Here is a 20,004-nt window from a genome sequence, read left to right on the forward strand (position 1 = left end):
GGGAATTCTTAGCCCTTCGGCTGCTCCATCGTCCGAAAGCTTAGACAGGCACAGCAGACTCCTCTTGGTTCATTTGGCTCATCCATGTAGAAGTTTTACTACGGCGTGCCCAGGACTTGGGTTTAGAAAAGTCCTAACGTTTTACCTGTTCCCTCGGGTGCATTCGTTCTTTAACCCCTCAATGTTCCTTCAGGGAGTAGAGTCACTTTGCTTTATGACAAAGAGGCCTGGGGAGGGCATTTCGGGGAAGGAGCTAGCTCTGTTCTCACCCATCCCGGACTGACAGGAGCTGGTGAGAGGGCCCCCCTCCCCGGGGGGGAGAGATGGGACATGAGCATAGAGTCACCTTGTGGCAGAACACAGGGGGAAGACCAGGCTACCGAATGCGTGTGGAAGAAAGCAGCTGTGTTTCTTTCACAAGCCTTTGGAGGTCAAGGGTAGGCTACCATGACAGACGGAGGCTCTGGGAGGCGCACACACTGCGAGTTTCCAGCCACTCGGGATTCTTCAGTATGAACACCCACTGGATGCTCATGAGCGGGACCGGAGGCAGGGCCAGGGGCCAGACAGCATCCCCCACCGGCGGAGGCCAGCTGCAGGTAAAGCTTGACACGTCGCTCAGACCCTTTCCCCTAAAGAGCAGAAGCCTCAAGTCGCCTGTGGGAGGGCAGCTATCCCCGTCACCCCCAGATCAAAAGCGAAAAGCCATTAGGGCTGGGAGGAGGGAACAACTCCACCCGCCCCCCACCCCGGGTGAAGGAGGAGGAAGCGTCCAGGGGCCACATCAGCAGAAGCACCTTCAGCCGGGGGGCGGAGAAGGACCAGAGAGAAAGGCGCACCCCCACAACCTGAGCCCCAGGGTGGGCCTAAGAGCAGGTGACAACCAGCCACGCAGTCCGGGGCTGGCACGGCCAGGAGGCAGGGAGGGTCGTCCTCCAGACGCACCAGCACGCAGACGAGCGGGATGTACGTTCAGGAACACTATTTTTTCCTTCTCCACCCACGGCTAAGCTCAAGGCAGATAATTTTCCTTGTGGACCCGCTTCGTGAAGTTCTTTTCTTTCTTTTTTCCCCCCTTTCAACCTAGTCTATTCTTTTGTGAAAAGTAGACGACTCTGTATCATTCCGGCTTTCCTTTCCCTCCTTAGTCGAGGGGGCTCCTACCACACGGGAGGTCCCAAGGCCACCGGGAATGAGCCGGTTGCTCCGGGATCGCTGGTGGGTTAAAGGCTTCCCCTCCTTTCGGATTCCTGTATTTAGTTTGTTTTCATCAGGCTACAATTGCTTTTAAAAAATAAAGGAGGGACACCTGGGTGGCTCGGTCAGTTGACTGTCCGACTTGGGCTCGGGTCCTGAACTAGCGGGCTGTGAGTTCGAGCCCCGCGTCAGGCTCTGTGCTGACATCTCGGAGCCTGGAGCCTGCTTTGGATTCTGTGTCTCTCTCTCTCTCTGCCCCTCCCCCCGCTCATGCTCTGTCTCTCTCTCTCTCTCTCTGTCAAAAATAAATAAACATTAAAAAATAAAAAATAAAGGGGCGGAATGTCCTAATGGTGCCGGTTAGTCCATTCCTGGGTTTGAATCCCAGGTCTGGCTATCCCAATTAGGACTATGCGACCTCGGGTCATCTTTTTGCTTTTCTGAAGTTGTTTTGGCATGTGTAAAATATAAACAAATAATACGTATGTACATATCGGGCTCTCGTGCAGACTCAAGAATACCGAACGCCAAGAGCCTAGAACAAAGGGATCTTGCCTGGCCTGTAACCGCTGACAGTTACAACAAGTTTCGTTAGTAGATCCTCTGGGGATAAATGTCCTAGAATCTTTAAAAACTACCAAGTGGCCATTTCCAGGCGGGGCCTGCTGTCCACTTAGCCCAGAGTGATAATAACATAGCAGAGGCAGGGTTTGGAGTCCACAAGACTATTACCCTAAGGGCAAGGATCGTGGTAAAGGGGATTTATCTTGGTCTCCATCATTCTCTGTCCTAACCAGAAATGACCCAGGGGCAAAAACAACACTCTGTCTGATGTACAAACGATTGCCTCTGAAAAGAAAATAATAAATAAGGTAGGGAGAATCTCAGCCAAAAAGCCAACTATGGTTATTAAGGAGAATCTTAGAAAGTACCAAGGGTATGAGCTCAGCCGTATTTGGGCTGCGAAGCTGGCATTCTCCGTCGGCCAGGGTGACGGTCCTAAGGATTACATCCACAACATCCGAAGGGTAATTTAATTCCCGTATTCCTGACCCACTTACACTAGCGTAATTTGAACCCGGCCTGAGAGACACTGAGCGATGCACAGCCTGCCCTCTCTCCTTTCGGTTCACTCGTCCAGATGAAAATTAGTGAGGGCCTAATGTCCCTTTGAGAAGTGTTACGTCTATTGGATTTCACACGTGGCGAAGCCTTGGGGATGGTGAAGGTTTTTTTGTAAAAGTCGGTTAACTGATGGTTAGGGGGTTGTGATCACCTCGGATTTTCTTGCTTACTGTGCCCTGCGGGAATCATTCAAGAATCTGTCCGTCAAAGAAATGATACGCCATGGCGGCATCATTCATGGGTGGCTGTCCTCCCCGAAGGGATGTTTCGACGACATGGAGTTGACTTTGCGGGCACTTGACCTCTTTGCGATGCCCATTTGGACCTCCACAGACAGTGAGGGTCTCGGCTTGAGCTCCCCCGGAAACAAACAGTGAAATGTAGATTTGCTGGCAGGTTTCCTGAGAAGTGCTTTCGGGTTCGAGATCTGTCGGTAAGTGCGGAAAACAGAGCTGGGCAGAGGGAGCAGTTGAATTGTGATGTGGTGTCGACCAAGGCCTCACCCGGTCCCACAGAGTGTTCTGGAGCAGAGGACGGCCCCTCAGAGTCGTCCTGAGCTGAGGCAACGGGCCCGTCCTCTGCACCACGTATCGACCACTCACTGGGCTAAGCCTGTGGAGGGAACAAATCTTGGGGCCAGGAACTTTCTTCTTGCGAGGCACAGAGCTGTGAACAGCAGCAGCCAACACTCTGACCGGCTGGGGGGGAACGTGTGCCCCCGTCCTGGGCCGGGCCGGGGGGATGCGTCACAGCTTCCCGTCCACACCTACGTCCATGAGCAAAATCAAACACAGCTCCCGGCCTCATGGAGCTCACAGTCTAGCGGATATTCACGGTTTTTCTCAGCTTCCTTTGTCTTGACCTCACCATTCGTCTTGTCCCTGGTGGCCCTGTCCTCGCTCTGTCTTCGTCCCGCTTCCTCTCCCCCCACGGACTGTGGAGACAATTGTGATCATAATTGGGTTTGGGTCAGCACCGGGCTTCCTCCAGCTGGAGAAAAGCGTTCTATTGGCTCAGTGCTGTGTTCCCCGGGGTTCGGCTTATTGAAGTCCTCAGTGGGGGCTCCTGGGTGGCTCAGCCGGTTAAGCGTCCGGCTTTGGCTCAGGTCATGATCTCACGGTCCGCGAGTTCGAGCCCCGCGTCAGGCTCTGTGCTGACGGCTCGGAGCCTGGAGCCTGCTTCGGATTCTGTGTCTCCCTCTCTCTCTCTTCCCCTCCCCTGCTCACTCGCTCGCGTGCTCTCTCTGTCTCTCCCTCTCAAAAATAAAAAAAGTTTTTAAAGTCCTCCGTGTATGGTGTTAAAATGGAAGATGAGAAAATGAATAAATTAATGCTTATCAAGCACAATAACCTCTGGAGGAAAAGAAGTTATGTAACTCTATAAGGGCCGTGGATGTTTATCTAGGTGACGGGAAGTTTTCTCCCTTAGCCATTGAGGGAGCCCAGTCTTTTCCAGTAATCAGGTACAATCTCTTATAAAGCTTTTGTAAGAATGGATGAGACACGCAGGGGACTCAGATTATTTCCGTTCTACGGAGGAAGAAACTGAGGCGTGGCATAGGCACAGGCTTCCCCTTAAACCACAAACCCATGAAGTGCTGGAAATGATAAAAATAGCTCCAAGTTATCAAGAATCTACTGCTTTCCCTCCCTGTTAGACCCTACACTGCTATGCTTCCATTTACTGTTACATTTACTTTTTTTTTTTTTTTTACATTTACCCTGGGAGCTAACTATGAGCGAACTGAGGTTCAGAGGGGTTAAGCGACTTGCCGAGATCACACAGCAATTAAATGACAAGATTGGGAACCAGCTTGTCTTATAACGGAGCCCAGGTTCTTTGCACTACCTTATGCCCAGGCGTTCTGGTCTGTGGCTTAGCATTCTGCGAGGTAGGGAACTAGCTCTAGCCTTTGATTCGTGAGCAAAGCAAAGGAGTTTCAGAAAAGAGAGCCAGGGGCGTGATTACAGGTGAATTTCGCCTCAGGTGAAGGCTGCTGCGAAACCCCGTGTTCCTAGCGTCACAAATGTCACTGAGTTGCTGTGGGAAGAGGGCCAGTGAGGAAGGAGGGTAGGGCCTGCCCCAGCTCAGTGGGGTGGACAGTGCAGGGACCCAGCCCTCGGCTCGAGGAAGGGCCCTCGCTGGGAGTGGGCACCTCGGCCTTACCTGTGAGCCTCCTGCAGACACAGCATCAAGGAGCCGCCTGAAGCTTAGCCGGACAGACCAGGTTTCTGTCCCAGACTGACACTCTCCAGGGTGTGCCTTGGCCGTGTCACCTCACCTGCCTGAGGCACAGCGTCCCAACGGGGACATCGGGGATCATCTTTACAGCAAGATGGGCGCTTTACAGCAAGATAGGTCGAGCAAGTCGGACGCTCAACCGACTGAGCCACCTGGCGCCCCATAAACCATGTTTTCGAGCAGAGGGGGACGGCAGCCCTGGCCCGGCCAGATCACCTCCGTGCGTTTTGCCCGCCGAACAGCAGGCTCTCGGGGCACAACTTTATAGAACAGGGAGGGCTTCCTGGTTCCAGACTAAACCGAGCTGACCTGACGTCGGAGCCTCTGCGTCTCCTATTTCTCAGGAGCCTTCAGCTCTGCAATTTGCACTTCCCACGGTCCCTGCCCCCCACTTGTCAGCCACCTTGACGGCGTGCCCCCGCCCCGGGCTCCAGGGCCCTGGCTTGGAAGGGCACAACATAACAGAAACCCGCGCACCTGCTTACCAACTGGGCCCTCGGCTCCTTGAACTTCAGTTACTCCGTCTGTAAAGCGGGGATACGGTTCACGGACACGCGGGGCTCGGTCCGTGCTCCACGAAAGCCACGAATACGACGAGTAGTAGAATAGCGTCATCATCGAGATGATCATCGCGAAAAGCAAAAAAAAAAAAAAGTGTGTGCGTGTGCAAGTGTGTGTGGAGGGAGGGGGATAAATTCAGAGATTCCGTGACTGATAAATTCAGAGAGGCAGAATTGACCTCAAAGGCATTGATTTCTGACAGATGGCCACCCTGGTTCCGATAAAAGGCAGTCAGCTCTAAGGGGGCCTCAGCTTTAGAACCGCATTTTAATGAGAAGGATTTTTAACTTAGTTATCATCTGGCTCAGGGGTGCTGGTGATCATTTCATTCATTCCACAAGTATTTCTCCTGCCTGCCATGGGCAGAGTTTTCAAAATAGAACAACTACCACATTCAGACGAGAGCGGTACACGCGATTTCTTGCTAACCGGTTGGAATCCAGTGGGGGTGACGCTGAAAAGAGGGCAGGGTGGCCAGTTCCGGGCGCATCGGTGTTCCCAGCATCCTCCTCGCTCCGGGAACCCTCTCCGCCAGCACACCCCATCTCAGCATGAAGGTCCTCACTTGTTCCCTGGGACCCCCTCCCTCCCTGATGTAAATCCTGTCTTTGGTTCCCCCCCATGCCCCAGTCCCGGCCAGTTCTGAGAAATTAAACAGAGAGAGCATATTTCACATTAGAGTAATGATTATAATCCCATTGAAGCCTCTATCATTCCAGAAACATCCCCAGTATAAAGTGGAACAGGCCTTTTCGATATATGAGCCCAGAAGGATGTCAGATAATTCTCCCGATTCCGTTACAATTACCTTTTTCACTTATAAGTGTGTTCCGATTTATTTATTCATTACCATCGTCTAGATCTTTATTACTATTGGCAGAACTGTTGTCAAAATTGGTGACAGATGAAAAAAGCACAGTGCCTTACGTGTCTATAGTAGGTATGTAATCCACAGGAATTATCATTATTACCAGCCAATAAACCATGATGAATTTAAAAAATAATAATAAAGTGGAACAGGATGGGCACGAAACACCTTGGCCTAAGGAGCGGAGTCTTATAGGACCGCAGGCTCTCCAGCAAAGGATGAGGTACAAGCAGATAGTTTTGCCTCCCACTCTGACATTTGTGCCGGAAGATGGGAGAGGAGGAAGAATTTGCGGGAAGAAAATGGGCCAGATGCTGATGTGGGCTTTGGAAACAAATAAATGAATAAGACAGTCTGAACAAATGCTTAAGAACGAAAGAAGGATGTGCCTTGGAATATACTTTTTTTCTCCAAATAGGGACGTTAGCCGTGTTCTGGCTGTGACGCTTTTTGACATTTTCCCCTCCGTCGCAATCTCTAGGGCTAGACCTCTCTCCCCTCCCACCTGACTCATCTCCTGTTTGACCCATTGGATGGATCCTTAAAATGCCCCGTTAGCTAAACAGATTTTTACAAGGATTGTGTGAACCCAGCGCTTCTGTGAAATCGTCAGTCCTTAAGTCTGTTTTGCTGACATTTTAAAACAATGATCATATGGAGTGATTTCCCAAACCAAATGAGGCCAAAGGGGTTTTGCAGGGGGATATTCATTTTCATCACAATGTGATTATTTTATTCGTTTATATTCACAGGCTGGGGTCAAAATATCTTCCTGGGGCAGGGGGGGCAGCAATCTTTCAAATCACAATGCAAGTGGAAAGAAAGATTGATTCATTGGGAAATTTTCATTTACAAATGTACAGAAAGAAAACTATGGCTTATAATTTGGTGACATTTTGATTAAAATTTTATACTACTGTATGATATGGATTAAAGATCAGGAAATAACAGATTTAACATTTTTGAACCTGACACTCTCTGGAATACTGAATTTGAAATTAGTGTCTTGAGGGCAGAATTGATGTCCCTGTGGTTTACTCCCTCTTGGAATGAATTCGTAGTCATAAAATACGAAGAGAGGAAAAAAAAAATATGAGGACAGAATCCTTTAGAGCAGGGACCCACGGTCTGCAGATTGATTCCAAGTCTCCACAAATTCTCCCAGAGACGTATGCTAAAAGTCTAATGAGCATGTTTTCTTCTGGAAAGAAAGTTTACATTTTTATCAGAGTCTCAAACTTGTCTATGATTTCCCAAATGTTAAGAATCACTGTCTTGGGGTGCAGACCCTGCTTGGGATTCTCTCTCTCCCTGTCTCTCTATCCCTCACCCGCTTGTCCTCTCTCTCCCTCTCTCCAATAAATAAATAAACATTTAAAAAAAAAAATCCGTGTCTCAGAGATAAGCCACATCAATCCTCCTTCAACCAGTTGGGCCACTGCTCCCTCCTTCTAAAATCTGAATGTGTTAGCAACCTGCCCAAGAGTGTGAGTAAGAGCCCAGGAACACAAGAATTGAAACCATGCCCCCTAGCACAGTTTGCCTTTCAGCCAAACAATAGAGGCTAAATTGAGTCTTTAAATACATCATTTCCACCGTAAGTAGCTTGTAAATGGCCCATTCACACTGACGGGGAGCTGGGACCTTACCCTTGAACAGACACTCTCCCCTTCCCTTCTCCCGAAATGCCTCCTGCGCACGTGTTTGGTGCCTTGGCGAGTGTCTGGTCCCCTTTGATGAAGCGGGGAGGCGCCATCCGCTTTGGTTTCGTGGAAAAGCACTCCCGTGCCTGCCCTGACACCTGAAACCTCATAGGGCGCTTCTCGTCCAACAGGTCTTTCAGGTGTGAGGCCTCTGCCAAGGGTTCCCTGGGATAATAACAGAGAAGATAAAATTTCACAGATAGGGAGGAAGTGGGGCGAGTGGAAACCTACAGAGGTTAGTTAATGTGCCCGCTCTGCTCCCCGCCTCCCCTTGTCTCCACCGCTGCCGGGGTCTGGCCCCGGGTCGCCTGTCTGCACGCGTACTGCACACAGCCGAGCCCGCACGTCCTACTTGTGAGGGATCCACTGAGTTCATTCTTCCTCTGCGGGCATAAGGTGCAAACTGCTCTGTCTCTAGCCGGTCGGGACTAAGCAAAGTTGGATTTGAAAGGTTAAACGGCCTGTCGGCCTTCGAGTGACCTCAGTTCCCTTTTCCGGCAAACCTGGAGAGCACCGCCCCGTGCATCCGTCTTGGGGCGCCCAGAACACCCTGTTTCCCGCCACGGACTCCAGGAGTTGATGAAGTCCTTTCTCTCCGACACATAAAGAGTCGTCTCCGTGGTCTTATTAAAACTGCAACTTTCACCCGCATGCTTCAGTCGCTTCTCACTTGCTGTCAATTTCCTGACGGCCCAGGGCAGGCGACTGTTAAACGTGACGTGCTATGGAAGTCTCTGGCACCCTGCTAAGTCTGGCCGCGTGGCCGCCCGACCCTTTCACGCTGGAAAGACATGCGGGGCCACGCGTCAGGGCAGCTCAGAGATCAACTGTCTCTTCGTTGTGTGATCGGGAGAATCCGCAGAGCGGAGCACGCGTTGGAGCTGAGCCCGCGTTGCCTATGATGGTTAACAGGTATCATTCATGGGGTGCTTACCACCGAGCACCGGGAATGTTCCCATCTCGTACCCACAACATCCCATGAAGGAGACACAACCGGGAATCGCTCCGGCTACCCGAGGCACTTTTTGCTGATTCCAGCACCCGTGTCCTCACCCCTCCACCACGCACCTGCTTAGTTCAGAAGGCTTGGCGACTGGCAGAAGACGGAAAGCATCCCAGGCTGTGCTTTCATGTTCATGGGGCGGACGGCAGAAATCCAGTCCCAGAGGGCAGGACTGCGGCAGCCCAGAAAATAGGATAGGAATGTTTCTCAACCCCCTCGCTGTCACTCTGTGCCCGGCTTGCCTGAGCACCCCGCAGACACGATTATAATCGCATCCTCCTAACGATCTTGACAACTGAATATTATTATCGCAATTTTCACAACTGAAGGGACCCAGTGAGTTGAAATTACTTACCTGAGGCATCAAAGAGTGTCGAAGAGCAGGGCTTTGACCTGGAGCCCCGGTCACTCCTTTCCAACCTCCCGGAATCCATTAGAGGAAGAGGAGTTTCCGCAGACCTCCGGTCTTTAAACCGTGACTATACCTTTACCTCCGTCCCTTCTTCAACCCCGACGCAGAAGGCAAATTTAAAAAATCCTAGATCCCTTCTATCAAATTGTCTTCCTGTTGTCAGTCGGAACGTTATTGGTTGGATTATCGACGGACAACTCAAAAGAAAAGGGAGTAGGTTAATGAGTATTATGTTCTCCATTTTACACATGAAGGAACTTATACTCAGTGTAGAGCCTTGATCAAAATCAGAGAGCCTCTATATAGAGGCAGTACTGGTTATAGAAATTAGGAACATGTAAGACACTCAGGACGCTCAGATATTTATCCCTGGCCTCCTCTGGACTATTCTTTTAAGGGATTCAAAGTCAGAATTTGTAGATGGATCTCTTTCCTCATAGTTTGGATTAGGGGTGTTCCATTCCTTGTGTGGTTTGGGGAGCTTTGCCTTGGACCCACCTTAAACGGTGACAAGCGGTCCTTTGCAGTTGGTTCCTGAAATGTTGGAAGTAGATCCATTCTGAGGCCACTTTCACAGATCTGGATCATCTCTACATAGGAGGCAAGGAAAATCCCCGTGGTTCCACGGCCCTCGGGGAGACTTTGCAAAAATGTGCTTCCTTCTCCATTCCAGAAAAGTGAAAACAGCGTGTTGCTCAGCTGGTCATAGAGTAAATGCCCAAATGCCCTTTGGGTAGCCTCACCACGCTGGTGATACATGGAGCGGCTCTCTAATGACAGGGGCACTCAGAGGAACCAACTGAACCACAGAGGTGAAAATCTTATTCCAAGGCACTAAACTCTCGTGCAATTATTAGTGATTGAAAACTGCTCAGAGCTTGAAGTTCTACAAGAGCCACACTATGTATTTATTGAGCACCTACTATGGGCCAGATACTCCGTTTAGAAATGGGATGCAAGGGTGAATAACATAAGATTTCTACCTTACCATCTAGAAGTGTCTAAAAACTAAAGAAGCAAGAACACTAGAGTTTGGAAAGTATATAATAATGGCACTTGAAACAAACAAGAATGCCCAGCCGGGCACTATCCACCTGGGAGAGTCAAGGAAGCCTTTTCCAGAGAGGTGCCAGCTCAACTGAAGTCTGCAGTGAATTAGGAGAGCCAGACGAATGGAAAGGGGAGATGGAGAGTTTCCCGTGCCGTTGAAAGATCGTGCAAGGGCCAGGACGTAAGAATGATCATGGTGTTTTAAAAAATCTAATAGTAATTTGTGTGGCCGAATCGTACAGCTCGGGGGGAAGAGGCAGGGGGCAGATCGTCAGAGGACATCTCCTATCCTCTCAATAACCGATTCTTCTCCCTAACCAATAATACAATGGTGACTTTGAAGTTTTAGAGACAGAAGCTTTGTCAACACTAAACAAAGTATTTATTTTTTCAAGATTATATTTTAAATGTATTTCCAGAGTCGGAAAGGGCCTCTCGTCTAATGCACACCCCTTGTTTGACAAGGGAGGAAACTGAGGCTCAGGGAGGTTTGGTGACTTATCCAAAGTTCCCAACAAGCGCTTTTTTTTTTTAATGTTTATTTATTTTTGAGAGAGACAGAGACAGAATGCGAGTGGGTTAGGGGCAGAGAGAGAGGGAGACACAGAATCCAAAGCAGGCTCCAGGCCCCGAGCTGTCAGCACAGAGCCCGACGCCGGGCTTGAACCCACAAGCTGTGAGATCGTGACCCAAGCTGAAGTTGGACGCTCAACCGACTGAGCCACCCAGGCGCCCCTAAAGTCCCCAACAAGCTTTAATCAAGCTTCTCTTTTAGTAAATGCATGACTATCTTACGTTCCTGGATGGCAAGAATATGTATCGCCAAAGTGAATACTTTTTCCAGATCCGGGTACAACGTTCATACAACCCCCATTCAGCTGGTGAAAGGACTACGTAGAAACATGCCCCCAAAATCATTCTAGAAATCAGTGATACGGAACTCTTCCAGTCATTCCAATGGTAGCTGTCTATTCCACAGTACGTTCTAGCTTCCAACCGTAATAATAATGGATCCTTACATAACGTCTTTTATCCTAGGGATTTACTAGCATCACAGTGCTTAGCTCCTTTCTGATTAGCCATGGGAAAACGTCAGCTCTCGTTTTTTCCGGGAAAAACTCCACTCCCATCACTGGAGTCGGCACCTGGCTTTGGTGTGGAGACTGTGGACGTCGAAGTCGGAATTCTGGAGTTCGAGTCCCACGTGCTCTCTGACCAGGCTGTGTGACCTGGGGCTGAATCTGCCTACGAATCAGCGATTCTCACCTTCCACGTGGATCCAGGCCCACCTCAGAGGGTCGTTGTGAGGATTAAATGTGCACAAAGAGCTTAGCCGGGCACCCAGCATGGAGCCATGCATATGGCGGCTTCCGTCACAAGGTGGTTTTTGCTGTTGGACTTGCTTCCAGTAAAGCCAGGGACCCTCTGTTTTTGTAAAAAGGGACCAGGAGATAGTTTTTCTCTGTTATGATAATCAGGGTGTTTTAAAAAAACCTACGAACTGAGACCTTGCCAAAACAGTATCAACGGTGTCGGGCTAATACTCTTGGGTGTGGACCCCTCTCTTGGGTCCTTTGCTGCGAATACACCTTGCTTCGCATGTGTCGGCTCACTTGATTCTCCCACTCATTGTATGAAGTGGGGACTGTTAATTTTCCCGCTTGACAGAGAAGGAAACTGAGGCCCAGAGCCATTCATTAATTCGCTCGGGTGATGCCTCTGTGTCTTCCCAGGGTCAGCTAAAACTCAGCACCGGAGGCCAGCACTGAAATGTTCAGGCTCCGTTTGGGGGGCGCAAACCTGAATGCAAGAGACGGGGGAAGAGTCGAAGCATGGGCAGGCATGTTCCCTGGGAGTCTGGACCTCTCTGGAATGTTTACAAGGAGAAAGTACACCTGGGAGCAGTGGGCGGGAGGACCCATTCCCTCCATCCCTCCAGGGATGCCCTTGGATGGAGGTGCCCCTTTCCCCCCACCCCCCAGGAGCTCCATTCTTGCCTCCAGGGCTCGTTCGTTACCCCGTGCAGTCCCCAGCTCAGCAGCTGCTCCGGAAGTCAACGCTGTGAGGCTCCGTCCGAGTTACAATGCGGAGGGGCCACTTGGAACGGGTAGGATGGGGTCAGAAAGAGAGGACGAGGGAGTGCTGGAGGGAGACTGAGAAGGCCGGTGGGGATCGTGTCTCATTCGAGGAGGGCAGCTGTCAGCCCGGTAGCAGAACCCCTGGAACCCGGAGGTACTTTTTTCCCAGGACTGCCCCCAATAAGTAACCACAAACCTGGTGGCTTCAAATAATGGAAACTGATTCTCCCACCATTCTGGAGGCTATGAGTCTGAAGGCAAGGTGTCCTCAGAGCCAACGCCCTTGAAGGATCCAGGCAAGCATCAGGCTGCCGGCGATCTTGGGTGTTCCTGGGCTTGCGATGCATCACTGTGGTTTCTGTCCAACAATGTGTTGTCGGGACAAGATTTATCTTTGACTTCCTGAGGGGAACAGGTTGCAAAGGTGGGCATTAGGACGGAGTGATGTTAGGGCTGAAGACAGAGAAACAGCAGGTGGACGTCAGTCTGGCCTCACACTGAAGAGGGAGCCATGCCGATACTGCCTGACATCACCCAGAGGGTGAGAACTTTCTTCTCCTGTGAATAGCTAACGTCCACAGCAGCTGGAGACAGATGGTCAGTGCCTGGGACAGTCATGTCGTTTCAGGATTTTCCTTGTATTGAATTCAGCCAGTCATCGCTCCTATCAATCAGGTCCCGGCAGGAAGCAGGTGCCCACTGGAGAGGGGTGTGGAGAGAATTAGCGGGAGAATTACTGGGGAGAATTAGTGAAGGAACTGTCGACTAAGGTAAGAGCAGGGTTAAGGTGGAACATTCCAGGGCCAGCCGTGGCTAGAAACTGCTGAAACACCTCTCCAGGACTGAAGTGGCGGGGAGGGAGGAGGGGGTGATGTTCCTGGAGGGACCGGGCGGCAGAAGCCAAGGCTTCATGGAGCGAAACCCAGCCACTGGCAGCCAGGGCTTGGCAGGCAGGGAACCAGGGGAATTAATAATCTGACCCTCTCCTCCCATCCTTCAATAGTCCCCTGATGCCTGCCGTTGGCCAAGCCCCGCCCCCAGGAGCCAGAGCGCAAGAGGCACATTCATGCAGCTAAATGAGAAGAGTTCCAGAAAGTACAACAGAGAATGTGGAGCACAACACCTTGTAAAATGAGAACTCTTCTTTTTTTTTTTGAATACCTGACTCTGTTCAAGCCCTTTCCACGTATTGCCTCGTTCAATTTTCACGAAGGACGCAAAGTAAAGTATGTGCATGTGTGTGTGCGCGCGTGCGCGCGGGTGCGTGCCCGCGCGCGCGCACACGCACGCAAACACGTGCGCACGCATGCATGCACACACACACACACACACACACACACACACACACACACTGCAGCGCTTTGGCAACAGCAGAAATGCTGCGGCTCTGTTCGTGCAAGCCCACCGCGGAAGAGAGTCGAATTCTTCCCGGAGGTGTTAATATCGCAGCCTTTAAAACGCTGCCAGAGAAAATGAGAGTCATTAGCTCAGCCGCAGGCCGGCGACGGGGACAGGAGGAGGGCTGAGCCGCCATTCTGTTCTGCCCTGTCACTGTCTGCACAGTGGCGTGTGGGCAGGAGGCAGCTGGGGCTCCACAAAAGCAGGATTAAAACGCAGAGCCCTCAGTTTGCCCTGGGCCTGGACCAGCAGCGGGGGGACGGGGCAGAGGCGACTTGCCCCATTCGGCCTCACGCTCCGGAAGAACACGAAACTCGGAAGCATCCTCCGGGAATGAAAATGCACCTTCGCCTACGGTTCCAGGCTCTCGCATGCATCGAGTTGGAGTGAGGGGAGAGCTCGTTGGGACGACAGATTCCAGGCTCCCCGCCCCCTGCCCTCCCCACCGTCTCCCGGGTCTCGGCTTCAGCAGGAGTCACTAGCATGTCCCTCCCTGACTGCGATGCTGCCGGCTGCGGACCTCTCTGGGAAAGGCCGATTTTGGGGGGTGGGGAGGGCCTGTAAGCCTGGGAAAGGCAGGAGGCCTCCTCGGTGTCCACATCCAGCCCCCGCAGCCTCAGAGGCGAAGCGACTGATCGATGCCAGACGGTGTAGACGCCACCCGCCCTGCAGGGGAAGGGCCCCTCAGGGAGGCTACTGCCCCTGCTGAACCCCCAGTCCCACAGCCCTCAGCATGGTCAGCGGGAAGGGCTCGGTGAACGGCTGTAACTGGATCTTCCGAAGCACTCTAGGACGGGTCCCCTCGCGTCCACGCAAGGCAGGTCCCCTGGAGCCCTGAGCCCAGGGTGCACCGGGATTGCCTCTTACCGGGATTTGCAGGATGAGCCCACTGCCCCATTGCCCAGGGGTTCTCCGAGCTGCTAATGACCACCTACCTTCGTGTCAAGCGTTACAATCTGCTCTCTTGCCCCGCCATCACCACTTGGCCCCCTGGGGTAAGGCCGTCGCCTCACTAAAAGAAACGGGCTGGTGAATTCAAGTCCCCCTTTGGGTCTCGTGCCAGCTGTAAAAAGTGGGGTGAGTTACCCATCCTCTGTCCACCCCATTTTCCCCGGTGCTAAAAGGGTTATCCTAGGACTGATTGGCTGGTTAGCTCTCAGGGTTAACCTCGGCTGGCACCACGGTGGGTGCGAAAAGAGATCCGAGGAAAACAGTGGGTCGTGCCAAGAGTGGCAGGCTGGAGGGATGGGAGGACCGACGGGGATATTGCCGAGGCTATTTTAAGTAAGACCTTCCCCGGCTGAGAAACGTTCTTTTGGGCCGAAAGAGTGTATATGCAGAATGTCTCAAGAAGGAATTCTATGCCTGAGGAAGCTACCCGACTGGAGTGGGTCCAGACCCCAAAAAGGGTCCCCGGAATGGCTGTGGCTTTCCACAGCTTTTGCGATTCTACCTCTGGGTAGAGAAAGGAAAGGAAAACCTACGGCCGCACAAGAACTTGCCCGTGAATGTTCATAACCACGTTGTTCATAATGGCCACAAGGTGCAACCCAAACATTTAACATAACAGCCCAATCTGTAGAGACAGACTATAGATTTGTGATGACCCAGGGCCAAAGGCAGGGGAGAAATGGGACAGGGTAATGGGTACAGGATTTCTGCTAATGGGTACAGGATTTCTTGCTGAGTGACAAAAATGTTCTAAAATCGGCTGTGGTGACAGAGGTACCCTGTCACCTGAGAATACCCTAAAAGCCACTGAATGGTGTGCCTTCAACAGTGAATCATGGGGCGTGTGAGTTATACCTCAACAGAGCTGTTAAATGGAGAAGGAGGAGGAAGAAGAGGAAGAGAGGAAGAAGGAAAAAGAAGAATCATTCAGGCTTTGGAGTGCCCATTGGCTGAGTCTGTCCAAAAGATCTCAAGTTCATTATTACTACTAGGAAGTGGGATAGTCCGGTGATCACTGTGCGGTTTCTGGAATGAAATGAATGCTTTGGCATCTGATAGGCTTTGGTAACACTCAATTGCCCCTTACCAAGTGACTCCTGGAACTTGGGGAGAGTTTTCTGAGATGTCTTCTGTATAGTGGCTCTCATTTCGGCGTGAATCAGATTACCCGGAGGGCCTGTTGAAACACAGACTGCTGGAGAAGATATTTCCAAATGGCATAGTATCCAAAGGGCGAGCATCCAAAATCTATGAGGAATTTGTCAAACTCAACACCAAAAAATAAAAATAAAAAATAAAATAATAACAATAACCCAGCGAAGACACGGGCAAAGGACGTGAATAGACAGTTTTCCAAAGAAGACATCCAGATGGCCAACAGGCACATGAAAAGATGCTCAACGTCACTCATCATCAGGGAAGTACAAATCCAAACCACCATGAGATACCGCCTCATACCTGTCAGAATGGCTAACATTAACAACTCGGGCAGCAACAGATGTTGGCGAGGATGCGGAGAGAGAGGATCCCTTTTGCACTGTTGGTGGGAATGCAAACCGGTGCGGCCACCCTGGAAAACAGTATGGAGGCTCCTCAAAAAATTAAAACTAGAATTACCCTACGACCCAGCAATTGCATTACTTGGTATTTATCCAAAGGATACAAAAATGCTGATTCGAAGAGACACATGCACCCCCATGTTTATAGCAGCGCTATCGACAATAGCCAAAGTATGGAAAGAGCCCAAATGTCCACCAACTGATGAATGGATAAAGAATATGTGGTATATAGATGCAATGGAGTGTTACTCGGCAATGAAAAAGAATGGAATCTTACCATTTGCAACCATGTGGAGAGAACTAGAGTGTATTATGCTGAGTGAAACAAGTCACTCAGGGAAAGACAAAATCACATGCTTTCACTCATATGTGGAATTTAAGAAACATAACAGATGAACGTAGTGGAAGGGAAGGAAAAATAAGATAAACACAGAGAGGGCGACAAACCATAAGAGACTCTTAAATACATGGGGCGCCTGGGCGCCCGTCGGTTAAGCCTCCGACTCTTGGTTTCAGCTCAGGTCATGAGTTCGAGCCCCTCAATGAGCTCCAATCCCTGCTTGGGATTCTCCCTCTCCTTCTATCGCTATCTTCTATCTCTGCCTCTCCCCCATTCGATCTCTCTGTCTCCAATAAATAAATAAATAAACAAACAAACTTAAAAAAAGAGACTCTTAAATACAGACTACAAACTGAGGGTTGCTGGTGGGGTATTGGGTAGGGGGATGGGGCTAAACGGACAAATGGCATAGTATCCAAAGGACAAGGGGCATTCAGGAGGGCACTTGTTGGGATGAGCCCTGGGAATCGCTAAATTCTATTCCTGAAATCACTATTACACTCTCTGTTAACTAACTTAGATGTAAATAAAAAATAAGTTTCAAAAATCCAGAGATCCGGGGCGCCTGGGTGGCTTGGTCGGTTAAGCGTCCGACTTCGGCTCAGGTCATGTTCTCACGGTCCGTGAGTTCCAGCCCGGCGTCGGGCTCTGTGCTGACAGCTCAGAGCCTGGAGCCTGTTTCCGATTCTGTGTCTCCCTCTCTCTCTGCCCCTCCCCTGTTCATGCTCTATCTCTGTCTCAAAAAAAAATAAATAAACGTTAAAAAAAAAAAATCCGGAGATTTAAAAAAAAAAAACATGCAAAAGAGAAAAAAGCTAAAACACAGACTGCTGGGCCCCCACGTGTCTGATTCATTGGGTCTGGGGTGGGGCCAGAGGATTTGCATTTCTCACAAGTTTCCAGGCGGTGCTGAGGCTGCGGGTTCTAGAACCACACTTTGAAAACTCAGTTCTCGAAAGTCCTCAGATTATTGAGCACATGTTGCCGAGAGCCGCAGAAATCCATAGTGCAAATGAGTCGTACGTGTGCGCGCTGAGATACATAACCTCTTAAATATTTTACGTGCCGATCCATCCTGAGTGTTGATTTCTAGTGGTCTAGAAATGGACCTTCCTGTATGATTCTCATGGGCAGCCACTGTGGAGAACCACTGCTGTAGACGACTGATTGATTGACTGACTTACTGATTTTCTTCCATCCCTTTCCCCTAAGGGTTTTAAGTGCTAGCATGCAGATGCTCGTGAGTTATCCTGCATTCTGGGTACGACGTATGAGTCATCTGAAACCTTAACTCCCAGAGAGAGACGATGCAAATGACTGTAAGCACTTCACTCTGTTTGCACCTTCGTTTTCCAACCATTTCCAGGCCCCGCCTGTCCCCTGTTCTGGGCAGACCTCTCTGGCCTTACAGCTTAGAGATACCAGGGCTGGAATCCCAGTGTGCAAGAGTGAGCATCTTGATAACGCAGGCCAGTGTGGGTGTAGCTTCCTCTTACTTAAAGCCGAAAGCATCCCAGCTTATGCAACGTCTCGGGGATCTCAGAAACTGCTGAGGGCTTTGAAGCGAGTTGCCGGGGGCTTCACCGAGAAGGGTGTTCCGGAGCGGACATTAGGAACCTGTTCCACACAGGAGAATCATACAGGAAGGTTTAAAAGGGTACTGTCGTCTGAGCCCTGCTCAGAAGCGTCTGGTCTGGTGGGTCTGGGAGGAGGCACAGACACAGGTGTTTTTCAAAATCTCCCAGGTAGTTCTTGAGTGGTAATTTTTGACAGGGGGTGAGAATGATTATTCCGGCATATTATAAATCAGAGCAGCTGCCCTAAGCTTGAAGGACGCCAGTTGCCAGCCGTGGGGAATTACCTAAGGGCAAAGTGGTAGGAGAAGGTGATGGTAAAAACAAAACTAAGCCTCCGTCCAGCCCACGGCCTCCTCCCCTCCCTTTGGTAACCACAATCTCAGAGCAAATTGCATGCCCAACACACACACACACACACACACACACACGCACACACTTGCTTTCTGTCCTTGTGCAACTGTCTTTCTCCTTCAAGGTTACCTTGATGTTTAATCGAGCCCGAATGCCAGCTGGTGTATGGGCCATAGGTGGCACAAGGCGTGGGATTTCTAGTGGGATTTCCTTTTTCCCTAGTTCCACTTTCCTCTAGGAAAGTGGTTCTTCACCTTGGTGTGGATAGGAACCACGTGGAAAACTTTTAACTGTAGAGACCTGTGCACCCCGCGTGAGGTTGTGATTTGGTACTTTCTGGAGTGGAGGCCAGGAGTCTGCATTTTAACAAGCTAAGAGATCATTGGTCTACGACCACAGTTTAAGGCAACTTCTTTATGGTCAACCCCGAAGAAGATGGAAAATGGGAAATACTATCCACTTAGGAGACACCCAGAAGGCTCAACAGATTTGAACAGTTAAATCACCTAACAAGGCATACAGTGCCGATAAACACATGACAAAATGCTCAAAATCATTAGTCAGTAGGGACATGCCAATCAAGACCCCACTGAAATACCTCTAGATGCCTATGACCCAATTAAAATGGTTAAAAGAAAGAAAGAAAGAAATGGCAGTTTTCTGGGAGAAATGCACAATGACTCAGCTGTTTTATAAATCAGATAGTTTCTTATAAAGTTAAACATTCACTTGCCTTATGGTCCAGCAACCCCACTCCTAGGTATTTGCCCAAATGAAATAAAAATGTGTTCACACAGGGGCACCTGGGTGGCTCAGTCGGTTGAGCGTCCGGCTTCAGCTCAGGTCATGATATTGAAATTTGTGAGCTCGAGCCCCACGTCGGGCTCTGTGCTGACAGCTCAGAGCCCGGAACCTGCTTCGGATTCTGTGTCTCTCTCTCTCTCTGCCGCCCGCCCCCCCCCACCCCCGCTCACGCTCTCAGTCTCTCAAAAATGAATAAACTTTAAAAAAATTAAAAAAAATGTGTTCACACAAATTTTGTAACCAAAGTTCACACAAAACATCTGTACGTGAATATTTATAGCAGCTTTTTTCACAATTACCAAAAACTGGGGGGAAAAAAACCCTCCAAATGTCTTTCAGCTGTACCTGTGGTACAGCCATAACATAGAACACCACACAACAGTACAAGGAGCTGAACTATTGACACACGCAACCGCATGGATTGATCTAGAAAGCATTATTCTAAGGCAAAGGAGTCAGACACAAAAGACTACGTATGATTCCATTTACTGGACATTCTGGAAATCGCAACGCTATAGTGACAGAAAGTAGATCAGGGATTACCAGGAACAGGGTATGGGGGAAGATTTGATCACCGAGGGGGTCTAAAAGGGATTCGGGGGCTGATGCACCCGTCCTACATCTCAGTTATAGTGGGGGCTAAATGACCGTATGCTAAACATTTTAAAAGATGAATTTTATTGTATGTACATTATACTTCAATACAAAGAAAACCCCCAAGGTGGAGGAAAAACACTGAAGGATGAGTTCAGATGATTCGGATTAAATTCTTTAAGACCGGAGAGC

This window comes from Panthera pardus, unplaced genomic scaffold (assembly GCF_024362965.1).
Source record: "Panthera pardus isolate Hobbes unplaced genomic scaffold, ASM2436296v1 HiC_scaffold_21, whole genome shotgun sequence".
Classification (NCBI taxonomy): Eukaryota; Metazoa; Chordata; class Mammalia; order Carnivora; family Felidae; genus Panthera; species Panthera pardus.